This window comes from Passer montanus, unplaced genomic scaffold (genome assembly GCF_014805655.1).
Source record: "Passer montanus isolate IOZ18808 unplaced genomic scaffold, ASM1480565v1 scaffold69, whole genome shotgun sequence".
In the NCBI taxonomy this organism is placed as follows: Eukaryota; Metazoa; Chordata; class Aves; order Passeriformes; family Passeridae; genus Passer; species Passer montanus.
This window is the reverse complement of record NW_024372036.1, coordinates 6,332,418-6,346,683: the sequence shown is the minus strand read 5'-3', so window position 1 is coordinate 6,346,683 and position 14,266 is coordinate 6,332,418.

Below are 14,266 nucleotides of genomic sequence, written 5' to 3'. Positions count from 1 at the left end.
GCTCTGTAGATTTTTAATATATAGTTGCATAGTTTCTAGTGCTTTTCCTGCTCTTAGAACAATAAGCTAACCCTTTCTAACACATTCTTGAAATTCTGTTTAGTCTTATTCTCAAGAAGGGAATTTCTAACAAGGATATCTTGTTTTTCACCAGAATTTGAGAGACATAACATGCAGAAAAAAAAAAAAAAAAAACAAAAACCCTGGACCAACTCCAGAGGGGCAGATCCAAGGGTGGGTTACTGGGGAACTGATCTCTGATTGGATGTACTGCTAGATAATAAATTAACTTTATAAAAATTGTAGAAATCCTGTATCACACGTGCAGAGCCATTTTTGTGCGCCTGAAAGCTTTCATTAAAGAATTGCTTTTTATCTTACTACTCTTAATATTGTTTGGAAAGTTTTGTCTTTTGATTCCAGGCAGCAATATGACAGACATAAAATCAAATTGCTGATCTCAGGAAGTGTGTGTGGAGCAGCAGTGCTGCAGTTTGCCTTGGCTGTCTGCGTTTCCTGGGCACCCTGGCTCCTGTTTCTGTTCTCCAGCCAACCTCCAAATCCCACTCCTGTGTGACACCAAAAATATAGAAAACTTGTGAGCATTATGCTTCTCCATGACATTCCTGTGGGCTGGTGCAGGGGGATGCTGCTGTGGAATTGGAATAGAGTTGTTTGCATGGAGCAGGATGCAGCAAAGAGAGACAGCCAGAAGGAACTGGTTCATTCTGCGCCTATCTCCCCTAGACTTTCTTTCCCAAACAGAATTTTGGCTAAAGAATTTAATTTTTCTTTTTCCTAAGCAAACACAAGGGGCACCACATGATGACACTTATACAGCTTCTTTGCAGAAATTGCTGTATTTTGTCTTGCACTGTAACACAACGTACATTTCAGCTACTCCTTCTCAGTAGTAAATAAATTAATGACATTTGCAGTTTTTGTGATATCTGGGTATGTGCATGTAATATTTCAGGTAAAGGTTTGAGTTAACTATTAACAAACATCTTTGTTGTTTCTAAATCGTTTCACTTTTTTTTTCCCCCACCATAATACTGGGACAATGTCTGTGATATTTAAAGAAATTCTGCAAATGAGTTTGCATTTTCTGACCAGCTACAAAACATTATTCAGTTCTTTTCCAAACTGGAGTTCACTGCAGGGCTACACATCACTGAAATGAAAATAAAGATACTTTTTTTTCTATCTATTTACAATTGATTTCTTGGTTTTGTGTGTCTTGTTAAGATTAACATTTTCCTTTACAACATTACAAGGGTTTCAATAATTCATTGAACATTTACACTTCAGCAGAGACATAGCTGTATCAATGATGTAGGAATAGGATATGTGCTAGAAATCAATGTTTTACTCCCCAGTTCAGCATGTGGAGGAAAATGCATGGAATACAGTATATTTCTGTATATGGTTGCAGTAAGTCCTGTTTTTTGAATTAGGCTCCAGTTCAGCAAGATACATAGAAGTAGGATTGGTCCTCTTGGACCTGGTGAGCTGTTCATGTGCTTAAATTTGAAGATGTCTTATTGACCTGATTTTAGTGCTGTCTGAGAGTAAAACAGCTCACTTTACTAGCCCTTTCATAAAAGGCACATTAATATCAGTTTTATGGTGTTGCTCAATGTACTGTCAGTGAAGTCCCACACATTTATAATACCAAAGCTGCATTGTTAAATGTTTCAGGGTGGACAGTTTAATAATCCTGCTCCTCTTTTGATTCTCAGTGCTCTGATTAGAGCTAATGTGCATCTTGGTTATTGCTGACTCTTTGTGCTCAGAAATCTGAGCAGGATGCCAGGCAGCTGAATCCCCTTGACATTTTTATAACACGTGCACAGAGCTGCTGGCATAGCGTGTGAGTAAGAGGGTCCAACATCTCCAGGAGGGTAATTTCACTTATCCTATTCCTCTGTGAAAAGGATGACAGTCCCTGCTCTGTCTTGCACCAGCTACTCACACCATGAGCTGTTCTGGTTCTTTATAGAAATGCCGGGTGGACTTCACATATCCTGAGCACTGGATTCCACTGTGTGGAACTGCTGAACCTCCTACACCCTCCTGCATGTGCAATACCCAGCCTGCGTGCTGGGAGCCAAAAACATCCCAGCAGGCAGATTTATGGAACATGTGTAGACTGTCTGCACAGAGCTCGCAGAGCAGATCTGACACTTCCTAGAGGCATTGGATTGGTACCAAACAGACTTTCTGCCCCACAGACCCTGAAATGTGGTGCCCTGAAGGGTTTCTGTTGTGCCTGTAGGGACTTTCACTGCCTTGACATACAGCAGAACAGCACTGCAAGGATTAATCCACTTGGGCAGGTTGAGCATCCTGGGATTGCTGTGTGGTAGCTGTGGTAGTGTGCAAGACAGCATTATGACGCCACCCAGACTCCTCATTAATTCATTACTTGAATTTACTAGTGATGACTGCAAATGTGGTGAATAAGGAAAACAGCAATAATATAGGGAGATTTTCTACAGAGAAAAACAGTTTATCAGCATTCAAAGGGCTTAAACCAATGCATAACAGGTAGCATAACTAATAGCTTACAGTGTTTTTCATTTTTCATTACATTTATTATGCTTTAATCAGTAGGAGTGCTGTTTTCATTGCTGAGTGTCCTTGAAGGATAGGATGTTGTTTTCTCTGTGTTTTTTACAGAGATGCTCCTGCCTGGCTCCTGATAGCCTAGACCTTCCTTCCACAAAAGTCCTGCTCTTCTGTTGGACCCAGAGGACAGCCCTGGGTCAGTTCAGGTCTATCAAGTCTTATCCACATCTGACTCATTCAATAATCCCCTGGTCCAGTATCTCACCCCAGATATCTGCATGGCTGTGCTCTGGCCCCTCTCCAGGACCCTGCACTGGTTGGGGCAGCTGCCAGCCTAATCCATCTCCTCAGAGGCACAAAGGGCGGACTGACCTGTCCTGTTCCTCTGTCCCTGCTTGTGCAGGCACACCCAGACCTCACACACAGGCAGCACTGAGGTTGTGCTGTGTCCCAAGAGGGAATATTCATGCTAACTTTGGTGCCCAAAGCCCAAGTGCAGATCCAAAGTTAGTACTAAATCTGGCTCTGATCCCAGCTGAGGCCATGGGGACCACAGGGGTCCAGAGGTACTTAAATGTCATTTTAGACTGCTGGGAGTCTTGGAGACATCTGCACAGATCCAGCAGATGGGACACAGGACCAGTGGGGCACTGAGGGCAGAAACTGGTGGCCAGCAAGGACATCCTACTGATGGCCCCAAATCCAGTGCTTTGGCAACCACTCCCTCACTATATTCATGGCCTGTAGAAGATTACTCCTGTTCTATGCCTAGGAAATAAAATACAGGATTGCTTTTTAGCAGTTTCCAGACTCTGTAAATACTTGTGCAGCACATTAACAGCAGTGGGGGGATTCTTTGATTATCTGTGTGTGATCTTCCAAAAGTGAGCTAACATTACCTAGAGATTTAGTAGACAAAGAGGGGCAGAAGTCTTCTTTATGATTTTCTCAAGGAGGAAGAACAGCGTTTTTTCTTGTGTACTACAAGGAAGAGAGCACAGTAACCACAACAGGTAAGAGACCTGAGGAAAGAATTCACAAATGATGTGTGTAACTTAGGAAGGACTGAGTGGGGAGCCTGGACAACCAGGAGAGAACAAAGTAAAAATTCTCAAACATAATTAAATATTTTATTTGAGCCAGCTTACATCAGGAATGACACCACGCACAGCAGATTTACTCATTGTCTGGTAGCAGAAGCAGTCGCCTGTGAAAGTCTGAGCTGCTAAAAGGGAAATACAGGAATAACTAAATAGCAAGGAAGCTCCAAGGCTTGGTTGCCTGAAGTCCTCTAGAACTCCTGAATTAATGTTTGCTTCTCATAAGACAGGACTGTAAGTAATCCATAATTATCTTGCTCCCTTTCGAATTTTGTGAGAAAAGGAACAAGAGCTGCATGAAGATCTGAGCAGTGCACTGAACTGATCGTTCAGTCTGGGGAAAGATTTCATGGCTGAGCTGAGATATATCGAGCTTAGTTTTGTTTTCCAGCAATGTGTAATACTGGTGGGAAGTCTGAAAAACAGATTTCACAAAAAGGGAAAGGTTTCTTCTTTCTTCTGTGTCTCCCATTTCTCAGCTAATCACTTGGTTAATTGAGCAAATAAATGGTGCTTTTTTGATTATTTTGCCATGGCTATTTAGCCAGCTGCCTTTCAAATGCAGAGCCCAGAATTTTTGGGTCTTGCCCAAGGTTATGTGTACAGAGACACTTCATAAGCCACAATCAACATTTAATTCAGCCCAGCATTTGTTCTCATGACTAATGGGATACAGCTATTTGCAAGGTTATTTGATTCTTACACAATCTTGTTACCAGCTTTTTGAAGAAATCCCAAACCTTTGTGGCCTCTGTAAAGGCTGATGATCTCTTCCATGTGTATGTGTGTAGAGGATTTTTCTCTAGGGGCAGGAAATCTGAGGTGCCTCCATTCAGACAACAGATCCTTCACAACCACAGTCAAAGCATTGCCTGCCCTTGCCAAATCCCTTGGAAAGTTCCTTGTGGGCTGCATTATATGCTAGAGGATTAATGAATGCTGTTGCTCTTTAATGGGCCTATTTTCAGGGGATTGGCACTCATGCAAAGTAGGTTCCAAGACAAGCATAATATATCTAGAAAGAGGGACAAGAACCAAGATCCTCAGTCTTTGCTGATCAAAGTTTATTTAGTTGAGCCAAAACTCAATTCCAACTGTAAGGAACAGCAGTGATAGCTGGAGAAGTGTACTGAAGAGTTGGCAGGGCAAATGCAGGTCATGCTTAGTGATTTAAATGCAAAATAATATTAATTGAAGGGAGAAAGATAAATTACCCACACAGGTTATAGAATCATGGAGTCACAGAAGAGTTTGGGTTGGAAGGGACCTTAAAGGTCCTCTTGCTCCAACCATCCTGCCTCAGGCAGGGACACTTCCACTAGGCCAGGCTGTTCAAGGGCTGATCCAACCTGGTCTTGAACTCTCCCAGGGATGGGGCACCCACAAGTTCCCTGGACAATCTTTTCCACTGCCCCATCCGTGAAGTCGTGAGACTTCACAGGTCCCTCTCCATCTCACAGTCAGCAAGCTCAATGCCCCTGACTGATTTCTGTCTGTGCAGCAGCCTCACCTGATATGTCCACCCACTGTCTGTAGGGGAGGTGAATGCTCTCCCTGGTCCCACTCCTGGCCAATTTGGACTCCTGGAGGAGGAGCCCTCCATGGCTCCCTTGCTGCTCAGGGTGTTGGGGTAGGTGTGCCCCAGCCCTGAGAGGTGGGACCCCCACCATGCCCCCAGGTTTGGCCCATGTGGTGATCCACAACCCCTGTGCAGCCCCAGTGTAGGACGCCTGTTTCAGAAGGTAAAGACAAGACTCACCACAGTAATGCCAGCTCAGTGGTGTTAAAACACCTGCTTTGGGTGACACAAACCGAATTCTGTGTGTGGCCCAAAACGGAGACCAACTTTCCCATCCTGTTCCCAATTCTGTGCCCAGCTGAACTTGGCCTGGGTGTTGCTGTGCCAAAGGTTTGTGTTTGACACACTGCCAGCCACTGCTGCCTGGTTCTGTGCCACACACAGTGCTCGTGGCTAGTTGTTGCTCTTGTTTGGGTAACAAAGAAAGAAAACCTTGAGCACCTGAAATAAGAAACACTGTAGTGCCCACACAGAACTGAGTCCAAGGGCAGGCAGCTGCACAGAATCCTTGGCTTAAGACAGAAATGAAGGTGTCAGAGTGCCCTCCTGACATGTCCCTGCTGGCAGGGCAGCCTGCTGAGCTCTCTGGTGGTGTAAGGATGGGATCTGCACTGCTCTGGTCTCCTGGGAGCCTCTCCTGCATGTCTGGGGTGTGCTCTCCCCATGGATGGGCTTCAGCCACAGCAGAGCCCTTGGGTTTTCTGCAAGACACTGTCCCACTGATGGGTGATCACATCCTGTGACCTCCTGCCCTGCTGGGCTGCCCCAAGAGCCCCTGCCCTGTGCCATGGGGCAGGTTTGTCCCTGTCCTGCAAACCCCAAGAACAGAGCCCCACAGATGGTGCACTGCTCTTGTCCCCAGGCAGACTGAAATGTTTGTAATTGATATCACTTGAAATAGATCTGCTTACTTTGGGAATTGAACTAATTGAAAAGAAATATCTGACAGCAGCACAGGATCCCTGCATGATTCACCAGCAGGCTTATGAGACCCACTCCACAGCTCAGATTTCTGACTTCAGTCCCAGAGCAGTTCTGGGGGATTCCTGAGGACAGGGTGCTAGAGGGGAAATAGCAGAAGCACCTCTCCAGGGAATTTCCCTTGTGACAGAGCAGCCCTGTGGGCTCCTCTGGGGCACTGCCACCTGTAAGAGGACACAGCCACCTCTGAAGGGAGCAGAGGCAGCCTGTCTAAAACACTTCAGACTCAGACTGACTTCAAGCAATCAAGTGTCTTAATCCCAATCCAACAATTACAGAACACACCTCATGTGGTGATCTATACATATGCCTTATAGGCATATAATCCTATAATGGAGAGCTATTGATAGTATGGTCTACAGAGAAAAAAGAGAGAGCTTTCAGATCCCCCTGTCTTAATCCTCTGTGCTGTGACACAGCTGGGTCTTTCTTAAGTCCATTTGTAACCCTGAATTTCCTGTATTTTGTGTAATTTCAATACCCCATGTTTTTCTTTAAATTTCTCACACATTTTTGCAATGGGAGGAACTTTTAAGAGTGTAGCCAAATAACTTGATTTTGAGAAGCACTGTGGAGGAGATAGGGGAAGATGTATATAATTTGTCTCCTACCAGCTTTATGAATGTCTCTCTCTCAGGAAAGGTAACAATTCCATCCAGAAATAATTCCATTAGACATGAAATATCAGAGCTGTGAATCACTGGGCATTACAGAGCATCTTCCCAGCAGGAGAGAATCCGAAAACTGCACCAGAGAGAAAAGTTTAATTCCTATTGTAACACTAGGGAGGACAGTGCAATCAAAAACAGCTATAGGAAGTTGCAGTACAACAGAACTATCTATTTTTCTAGTTGTCTTCCCGGGAAAAGGAAACCAGGGGATTATAGTTATTCTCCCAGCAATACTGTTGATTTGCTCAGGGTAGTAACTAGGATTCACAGGATTGCAATTAAGGACTCAGGAAAGCAAGTTAAATAAATTCCTCTGAAAGACTATTGTAGTGACCATTGCTTTTAGGTGTCCATATAGCAGGAATAACTGGGTCTGCCAAGGAAAAGCTTTTCTGATGTTCTGAGGGGGCAGTACATCCAACCTGTATTAGAGGTTTCTAAAGGCAGGATGGATCCTGAATTGTGGGGGCAGTCAGCTATTGCCACTTGGAGGGGTTCAGCTCTGACTGTAGGAAAAAGGCACCAGTTCCTTGTTCCTGTCCCTGCAGCTGACAGAACTCCACTGCTGCACTGTGGGTGACTATGGGAGCATCCCTCCCACAGAGGTGGCCCTCTGAGATCATCATCTTTAGGCAGGGCAGTTGCTTCACCTGTAACTTTTAGGACTTGCCCCATTCTGCCAAGGGACAAAACTTTCCCAGGGCTCACTGCTGATGCTCAGGGCTACAGTGCATTTTCCCACTCTTCCCCATTGCTGAGGTGGACAGAAGAAGGATCACAAACATGTTTGTTCTGAACACTGTATATTGCAAGTAACAATAATCAGGGTCCTGCTGACTTCCAAGGTTAATTTATAGACATGGGACCTAACCTTTGGGAGAAATAAATTCACAGAAATTGCAGGGACCTTAAGCACTCAGAATCTCTGAAAGCAACTGCCTGTGTCAAGATTACTGCTGCCTGTGAGAAACGAGTGTCAAAAAATACACAAAAAAATAAAGGAGGTTCTTGTAGGTTGTTAGCTAGGCAGCTAAAAAGGTAATCTGCAGAGTATTTGCCTTACATGGCTTAACTGGATTATCTCTACATACTGAATGTCTGGACTGTCTCCAAAAGAGGTAGCAAGGGCCTTTCCTTGCAGCAGTCCTCTTTTTCAACCAGTCATTGAAGAGCCATTGCTTACAGATTGCCTGGTTGTTTGACAGCAAGGTGAAGATGGAGAGCTTGTATTACAGGGGCTGCTTGCAGAAGCAAGCACAGGACATGCTTAAGCAAACACTCTTTGCAGCAAAACTTCTGTGAAAACTGGGGGCAGTTTTCCCAGCTGCAGTTGTGACAGTATCAATACACTTTGCCATGCCAGTTTTTCACAGTAGAGCTTAGGATTTTTTCAGGAAATTTTACTTGTCTTTGAGTTTTTTCAGCAGGTTACTGAAGAAAATATGTGTCCTTTAACTCAGGTGTTTACCTGGTGAGGGGACAGAGACTTGAGTGCCTACCAACTTTGGGGACCCTCCTATCCCAAACCTCTGAGTCCATGGCTGCCTGAAAACCTGGGCTCATGGTCTGAACACCCTGGAGCCACTTCCAGTGTTTGCCATTGAGGTGCTTGGCAGGTGACTGTTCTGTAGCCAAGACCTTCATTGTGTTTTTCAGAGACTTTCAGGGCAGTCAGAATTGTCAATTCATCTCCCCGTTCCCTTCTGTCAGTCCTAGAACCCCCAATGCATCTCCCAGCTTACCAGGACCCAGGAACATAAGACAGTGAGGAACAAAGGCCTGAAATGAGAAAATTTTTACAAAAAACCACCTTCAATCTTAAATAATAAATGCAATGTGATGCTCCATTTATGTCATATATTGTCTGTAACCGCAAAAATAAATGTAGAGCAATCCTACATTTGTCTGAGAGGAAAAATTCTGGAACAGGATGAGAGCTGCCAGGGATGTCTGGATCTGTAGAAAAATGCATGCACAGCAAAGGGGTAGATGTCCAGTGTGGCAGAAGACCTTGCTGAAATAATTTATGATGTATTTCCTGCACCTGCCTTGAACTGTGAGGAGGCCTTCAATGTGTCCTTTGTAATTTCATCCCATCCTTTTTCTTAAACTTCAGTCTCTACATCCCAATTGGCATTGTGATCTCATGAGAAATACAAGGGTATCACCCTTCTGGGCTCTGAATGCCATTTTGCATTAAACTGGTGCTTGTATGAGAGCAAGGTGAGATGAGCCACTCCAAACACTGATTTAAACATTCCTGTGCACTAATCCACACAAATTCATGAGCAGAGTGATTTATCATGTGTGTGCATAAGTGTAGGGGGAAAAAAAAGGACAGTCTTGGAAACTGTGCTGAAGTGATCTATGTCCTGGCTAGAAATGTGTTAAATTGGTAAAGGCTGGGCAAAAATATATAGGAGGGGGATGATTCACTGACTCTCACCTGCCTTCTACAAAATAAATCACAAAGGCTTGCTGTGCCTCCCTTGAGATTCTTATTTTTTCTGCTCTTCCCCCAGACACAATGAAAGGGGCTTTTCTTCTGCTTGAACTGACCTTTGGCAAACATTTCCCTTCCAATTAATATCTGAAATGTCCTTGTGAACTGCTGTTTCTGGAGACAGCAGGGAGGTGGCTCTGAAGCCACTCACACAAGAGTCAGGGCAGAGAATAATTACCTGAATTCATGAGGTTAATTCCAGTCTAGACAAAGGCAGAGAGAAGTTAAGTAGAGGTCTTCTTTGGAGAACAATATGTTTGTTTTTCTGGACTCTCTGGTCTCCCTGTGCTGGCTGCTATCTATATACTGTGATTATTTCTCTTATGGACTGTTGAGCAATTACTGTGTCTGAGCACTGGGCTCGCTGTCCTCGTGTCATTATCAGTTTTATAGCCCAGTGGGAGCCTCCCAGGAATGAGGCTTTGACTGGGGCTTGACCTGGCTCGCTGGACTAAATGGAAAGACAGCAGGCTGGGCGTAGGTGTTTGGCACTGGGGAAGTTGCTGCCTGACTAAACCAAAGACATTTTATTAAAAACATTCATCAAAATCTTGCTGCATGCAAATTTACAGGTAAGGCCTACAATGACTTAATATACAGTCTCATTAAAAAGGACCAGGATAACTAGAAGAGGTAAAAGAAAAACATCAGATTAATGACTGCAGGAAATTCAAGGGTTGCACTGAATATTTTCTTGTCCAGACCAAGTTCCTGGATTTTGCAAATTCTTGCTAAAGGGACAGTATTGCAGGCAAATTACTGGCTAAAGACTGATGATGTGATGTGTTGTGAAACACCTGGGTTTTCATGGTACAGTTGTCTGGGGTTCATGGCACTGCCATGTCAAGCCAGTGGTGTTAACACTGGTGTCACTGTCAGGATGCATGAAGGACATGACCTAAGGTTGGTCAGTGAAAAGAGGGAAGATCCTTCAAGACAAAGATTTTGCCACACAACTAAAATTCTCTCATGTGCCCTTGGGCAAAGGTAAGTGAAATGGGCTGAGCAGTGGTCCACTGCTTGTGCAGTTTTTGCTGGGTGGCACATACACCATTGTTGATCCCTTCTTTCCCAGCTAGTCCATATCTTTAGGTCATAAGCCTCCTTACTGGCTTTGGTGACATCAGTTTTATCCCCTTGCTGAAACATTTTCTTTCTGTGGCATTGGCAGTCCTGTGCCTCCTAAGGCCTCTTTTTACTGCTCTGTTTATTCCTTTAATGCTTCTCATCAATGGCTTCCTCTGTTCTTCTCCTTGCTTCCTTTGAAACGAGAACCTCACAGCAAATTGCTCATCCTCTCTGCATTCCAGCCACATACTCTTATGAGCTTATAAGAGCCATTCATTAATGTGGAAGTAATCTTTCTAGGCTAAAACATCAAGGTCCTTTGCATCTTCCTTCCCTTCCTTTTGTCATCACCATTCTTCTTGACCTTGGAGGCCTCTCACTGACCATTCTCCCTGTCTTTCAGGCCCACTGAAAGATGAATTTCCACAGCCTGAGTTACTTGCTGTGCCCAACATGGCATTTGTAATAGTCCACTGTGAGTGGAATATATGAATCCTCCCACTCTTGGCTTTCCTAGTATGAAACCCATTAAATCTAATGCATGTGCATTGATAAAGCAATTTCCTTCCCTGCTATATCCCTTTCTGCTTCTGTCTTCCTTATAAATATATCAAGTGCAAACATTCTCTTTTCCCATTCCAGACTTCTGTCCGTTTATTTACTTTGATGCCCTGTTGATTTCCATCCTCTGCAATGCCAGAAATACCAGCCCCATTTGCCTGGATATCCAGTTTCCCACTGAGTGCACACATGCTTTTCCTCCTCGTGGAAGGGGGCCCTTTCTGATACCCTTTAAAATCTGCATTTTGCAGGCATTTTCATTGTGCTGCCTACACAGCAGTGCCAATTAAGCATGGTGGTAAGGCGCCAAGGAGATGAAAAGGCCTATTCTGTGTGGTGTTTTGCCCCCACATTTACATGTGTGTGGCTGAGCTATTCTTAGGCATGACGTGATCTCTCTAAATGGGGCTGAGTATGGGAGGAGGAGGCAGTGTGAAAGTGAAGGGCTGGCCTGTGACTGGGGTTTTGATGCCAGCTCTGTCACTGCTTTGGCATGCTCTGACAAGTCACCTGCTCATGCCTCTGTTTCCCCACCTTTGACACAGGGATAATTTTGCTCACCCTCTTTTCCAAGCTTTGAGACCGAGTGATAAAATATGCCATGCAATAACCATGCACTGTTGTTTTTCCTGTCCTATTCTTCCTCATTGTGTGTCACTCCAGCTGGTTTCATCTGTGGCTAAATTAGTCCGTGGGCATCTGAAGGAATCCTACATTTTTCATTTTTCACTGCATGATGGCAGAGGCGTTGCAGTGCTCTCTCACTTGCAGGTACTAATGCAGCACAAATAAAAATTGTAATAAAAGCACCTCTCCTGGAGCTGTGCAGAGTGCTACAAAAGGGAATGCCAAGTGTCTGCACTCAATAATGGGGATCTGAAGTGACTTCTTGTGACATTTTATAGTCGGACGGTTGCCTGACAAAGATCCCATCTGGGATGTAAATTGCATGTGTTGCCACCATATGCTTGGGGAAGCAGGATCTGTTTGTTCTGATAGAAGAGAGGAGCCTGCTGAATTCAAACCAGAAGTCAGGTATACATCGTGTTCATCCCAGCTTGTGTTAGAGCTGTAGCAGTTTTTATTCTTTTTCTTTTGAGTGCTGCACAGAGCTCAGTTTGGTGAGGCTGAGCTTCTGTCACAGGGAATTTGTTTCTTATTTGTGAAGGGATGTATCACATCCTGGTTGTAAACTGTATTTTCACTCCTAGGGAAAAAACCCAAATCAGCTCCCCCATTTAAGACAGGAAGCCAAATTCAGGCGTAAGCCTGACTTCATGAATTTCCTGACTCCATGAGTGTTCCAATCACTTAAATGAGGGCTGAATTTGGCCTGGGATGCACATTAGGACACTGGATTGCTATTTAAAAACTAAGAAGTTTCTCTTTAATCTTTTCAAGATTCTTATATTCCAGGAAAGATAGGTAGAATGGGTAGGGAGTGTTGTCTGAATTTTCTCTATCCTCTATTTCTGTGTTCTGACACCTTATAAAGTTTTAGGGATTCTTGTTTCTTATTTAAAACCTGTAACAGTTTTATGGCTATGCATGAATACAAGACACAACAACTTGGAAGACACAGAAACTGCCAGACTGAGCACCTCCATTCAATGCTGATCCTACCTGTCCCTTGCTGTAATTCTAAAAACAAGGCAATTTTTGACTAAGGAATTATGTTTTAAAAGGAACAGCACAACGTTTGAGGCCTTTAACAGTGTCTGTGATTTCCTAATAGCACATCTCTCTCTTGCTTTTTTTTAAAATTTGGCTCTGACATTCAAGAATCTTGAAGCAGCATGATCCTGAGAGGACATTTTCCCTTAGGAAAAAAAAAATCCAGGCTGTTAGATTTATCTTTTTTTTTTACAAGATCCATGTACAAGATCACAAGAAAAAGGTTCTTCTTCCAAAACACCTGTTGTACAGGTGTCACCTGAGGTTAGGGGGTTTGCAACCACTCAGCACTGCACCAAACAAGATGCTGCAGGGCAGGTGCTGCAGCTTCTCACCCAGCCCCAGACCCTGCACTGCTGATAGCTGGGCATGGCTGAGCCCTGCTGGCTCCCCGTGTGGGCTGGGGGTAGAAACAGGCATTTCTGAGAGCTGCATTTGTCCTGGTGTGAGCATCCAAAGCAGCCCAAGAGGTAAATTTCTTAAGCCCAGCTGGCTGTAATCAGGGGATTTGTGACCAGCCCACCAATGGACATCTCCAGTGAGAGAAATTCCTCTCACACTGTTTCAATTTGCTCTCCTGAAGTTAATGGCTGCTTTGAAAACGTGTAAATTGCTTTCCTTGTGTCACAAAGCAAAGTCTGCACCACGTCTCTGGGTGAGGCTTCAGGTGACTCACTCCTGCACTGGTCACATCCCAGTCTCTGCCTCCCTCTGCCGTGTTCCCATCTCTTTCTCATTGCTTATTTTTTGATAATGAGTCCAAATGAACTCTTTCACTGTCAACGTTTGAAAGAGACACTCACTGTCTTTCTTTTACATGCTGATAAAAGTCATGAGCCGTGAAATAGTTTAGTCATATATCATCCATGTTCCCACCTTCCTGCAGGGATGCAAGTAAGTCTCCCAGGAAGAAATCTGAGGCAGTTTGGCCACTCCTAGGCAAGGGCAAAGCATCTCTCCTCATTCTTTAACCCACATATGGATTGCCAACAGAGAGCATCACACTCACGAAACCATTTAAGAGAGAAAAAAGAAAAAGCAAGACAAGACTATGAAAAAAGTCCCTAGAAGAGAAAAGTGGGAAAAATAAAAGGAAAAAAGCCCCACCAACAGTAAATAAGAAAAGAAAAAGCAACTAAAATGGGTTAAAAAGAAATTTTCCAAGGATGCTGCTGAATGAAGCTTTTGTGGCACTTGTGGCTGTGGTACAGAGCAGAGGGCTCAGGTCATGTCGTGTGCTGCACCCCTTCAGTCCCATTTCTGTGCCATGATCAGCCCAGAACTAGGGGCAGTCAGAAACCAGAAATCCCATCCTCAGGAAAGATGCAGGATTTCAAAATTTTATTTTATTCTGAATCATAAATTAAAGTGACTTGCACTGATTTTTTTTTTCATGGGGGCAAACATTCAAACACTAAAGTAATTTTTTTTCCTTTGGGCTCATTAAATTAGACTTCATTTTGCATTTATGTAAAATAACAGTGTAATATAAAAGCTGTAGCAAAAAGGTAAGAATGGAATATTTCAACATATTTTGCAAATATTTTAATGAAATCCA